A 3897-nucleotide genomic window follows, 5' to 3' on the forward strand; every position below is an offset into this window, starting at 1 on the left:
CTCTCCCAGCCACCCTGCCCCACCAGAGGAGCGCCAGCAAGCCCACCTCTCACTCCAGGCGGGTCGTGCCAGCTGTACAGCAGCCGCGTGGGGAGCACCTGCGGCCCGGGCAGAGGGGCAGCAAGGGAGGCAGCCTGCCTGCCCTGGCCCTCCCCAGCCTGCAGGCCCAGAGCCCAGCTGCCCCCGGCAGGGCCCCGCAGCAGGACCTTGCCGCCCTGCCTCCTGGCCCTGGGTCTGGAGGCCATAGGTCACAGGTGGAGGGCAGCATTAGCCCCCAGGGAGTGTCAGGAGGAGAGCAGGCCCTCCCCAGGCAGCAAGCCCAAGGAGGGACAGCGGGCTCCTCTCAGGAAGGCACCAAGGCCTGGCGGAGGGTGGCCAGGAGGATCCTCGCCTGCCTCACACGAATGTGCTGTTGCTGCGTGGCGGCCCCCAGGACAGGGCCCAGGCAGGAAAACGGGGTGGCTCGGACCCCAGAAGGGCTGGCATGCAGACTGAAAAGCAAAGTGGTTCCTGAGATGGTAGCCAGTTGAGATGGAGGCGCAGCCAAGCAGGTGGGTGGGTGCAGCCTGATGCGGCCCTTGCGCCATCCCTGATGGCCTTCCCCAGGACATAACCCACTGTCCCTGGGTGGGTACCAAGAAGGGGGCGTGATGCGCTCAGGCTCAGGCCAGTCCGTGTCTTTCCCCTCAGCCAGCGGCAAGAATCTGATCAGCATGGCGCAGGTGCTCCATAGAGGCGTGCCACCTGCAGGCACCTCCTTCCTATGAGTTCCAGTCCAGAGGGCCTGCTGGGGACAGGATGCCTGGAGACAAGTGCTCTACCACCAACTCCCTCCCTGGTCTGCAAGAAAGACTTGGGAATCCTTTTCCTGGGATGCCCCTCCCCCCGCTGTGCTCTCCTCTGTCCCCTGTTTCTGCCATGGCAGACATGGCTGGTTTTTAATAAATGTTTCTTCCTCACAGATCTCCTTGCTTGGATGCTTTCAGGGGGACCAGGGAGATTTGTCTGGGTTGCATCCTGCTCTGAGTTGGGGCTGGGCCACCATCCATTAGAGTGAAGGGGTGGTTCTGTAGTATTGGGGATAGAGCAAGGCAAGAGGGACTCCTGGGTCCTCTGGAGGTCCCCGTAGGTCCCCTGGGCAAACAAGGACTCTCAAGTGCTTGGGAAGGTGGGAGGCTCTTGAGCTGCCTGGGGGCCAGCAGTGCAGACCCTGTGGGGCACCTTCTGACCCTGCTGGTCCCTGATGAAGAGAGTGGAGAAGGGGAGGTGCTCTGGACAAAACATGCACCCAGAGATCATGTCCTCAGTGACCTATCTCCTCCTGCTGGGCCCACATCCTAATATATCTACCATTTACCCCTAGCCCACCAAGATACACAATCACCAATGTCTCCATCCATTCGTGAACTCAAAGCGCCTTTTACAGCGCCTTTGATCATTCACCTACCCCAGGACCCCAACAGAGAGTACTGCTCCCCTGAGGTTCAAGCCTTCAAGTTAGAAGCTCTCTGGGGACTGGGAAGATTCAGAGCAGAACAAGAGGGGTGTAGACTGTGCTTTGAATGTGGATTCGAGGCTGACCATGGGGTCAGAAGACTCAGTTCAGATCCATTCTCTTCCACTGACCCTTTGAGTTACTATGGACATGTCACAGAACTCTGCAAGCCTTAGAGTTCTTATTTATTCCAGAGGCCTTATTGAGCGCCTACTGTGTGTGTGTGTGTGTGTGTGTGTTTACACATGCTTGTCTTTGGGATTCGCCCCAGGATCCCACCACTCATGAAAGCATATTTGTGCCCTGTGACAAAACAGGACCCACACTTTAGCCTCATGAACAGTGAAGCACAGACACGAGGCAGATCATAGGAGAGAGAGTGACACATCCAAGGGTCTGTGTACATCTCCTGCTTTCCTTCTCCCTGAAAGGAGTCTCCAGAAACAGGGTCTGAGGTCCAAGGCCGAGTCTTGAATAGGATCCACTAGTCCTGGTATGTGGAGGGAGCCTAGTTGGTGCCGGAATCTCTAGATTTTGTCAAGCTGCGTTTTGAAATGCCTTTATGTGAGACAGAACTTCTAATATTAAGCAACTGAACTGATTCATGTTTTTATCTTCTGTAAAGCAACTAAGTTTTTTACAGTGTACACAGGCCAAAAGCTAGGAGTTTATAGGGTTGGGGAAGGTCACTTGGCCTTTAGTCTTCTATTCATTCTGTATCCTCTGAGATTCCTTTGTTCTAAATGTCTTATTGCTCATTTAAGTTATTTTGTTGTTTTGCGTTGTGTGGTGTTTTATTTTGTTTCAGTCTCAGAACATAGTTCCAATTCAGAATCTCTACAGCTGACATATTCACCCAAAGACTTCTTGGGAATCAAACCCATAAGTCATCTTTCTTGCTGGCTTATTGTGAAGTAAGAAGAACATGTTCAATTCTTTGATACTCATCACATCAAGAAGTGGTTGAAAAAGTAACTCTCTTTATCTGGACAGTCTCTTTAACTGTTTTGACCCGTAGCATATGGTAGAAGCTGTATCATGTAGATTTCTGGGCCCGGGTATTAAGTTTGTAGCTACCTCCACTTGCTGTCTCTTGGAATACTTACTATGTAAGAAAGTCCAAACACTTCTGTTTAAAAGCCCTCCTGGCGTAGAACTAAAATCCCAGGTCTACAGTCTCAGTCTCCCAGTAACAGGCAGCACCAATGTGCTAACCATCATGTGCTACCCATGAGTCAGCCATCTTGGAAGCACATATTCCATTTCTAGTCAAGTCCTCTCTAATGAAATTCAGGTGGCTAGAGAAGCACCATCCTGTCAATTCCTGACTAGACTGCAATTTTGTCAGCACAATTTTTTTAAGCCAAAAACGTTGCAGCGATTTCTTATATAGAGATAGCATACCGTGAAATATTTTATTAAAAATGTGTATTGGATACTGCCCTGTAATATTATGCTTATTTGGCAAAAAAGCATCTGTAGCTATTATCTTATTAAGACATGTTTACCTTTAGGACTATGAAATTCATACCAATAAAATTTAGCAGGGCCAATTACCACCTAATACAATTACTGTTGAGAGCCACAGCCAAAGGGGCCCCAGCAAACTTCCAGCTGCCAGCAAACTTCCAGCTGCTGGCTGATGATTGGCTCACAGCGGCCCCAGCAACATCTAGCTGATTGGCTCCTCGGCCCCAGCAACATCTAGCTGATTGGCTCCTCTGCGGTGATGCTCATTGGACTGTTTCCCTGCCCTTTCAGACCACGGAGCTGCTCATTGGGGGACTTTTTTGGCTCCGCCCACGTGACCCAGCCAATCGGCCTCAAGAGCAGGAGGATTGTGGGAGGTGGAGAGAAGCTTGTGTGGGAGAGAGAGGCTTGGGGAAAGCCGGTGGTGGCAGTTGAGGCTCTGAGGGTTTTTCCTGAGAGACTATTTTGTTTGTCGTGTGTGGTTCTAAAAATAAAGTTAGTTTCTTTTGACAAGTGGCTCCTGATTGTGCCCAGCCAGACTGCGGCAATTGGTGGCTCGCACGGGGAGCGACTGAGGGTAAGTGAAACTGCTCGCCCCTGAGGGCAGGGCGAGAGGATGGGTAGCCATTTTAAGATTCCTCTTTTATTTTGCTTCACTTTTGTTTTAAGTTGCCTGTCCCTGGAGATGAGTGAGACGGAAGAAAAACCGCTCACATCTGAGGAAAAACTATTTACATCTGAGGAACAGATAGGGAGAAAGGACGGATGCCCATGTCAGGAGGATAGAAAGGCTATAATGACTTTTTGTTGTTCCCTTTTTATTTCATTCTGTCTCGGTTTTGTTTGGCGTCATCTTGTTGGGTTGTATTATAGTAGAAATATGGGATCAGAAATTAGTAAAAAACAAACTGAAAGAGTGTTAAGTAAATTGT

This window comes from Marmota monax, unplaced genomic scaffold, assembly GCF_021218885.2.
Source record: "Marmota monax isolate L192 unplaced genomic scaffold, Marmota_monax_Labrador192_F-V1.1 WCK01_AAM20220418_F8-fsc00301, whole genome shotgun sequence".
In the NCBI taxonomy this organism is placed as follows: domain Eukaryota; kingdom Metazoa; phylum Chordata; class Mammalia; order Rodentia; family Sciuridae; genus Marmota; species Marmota monax.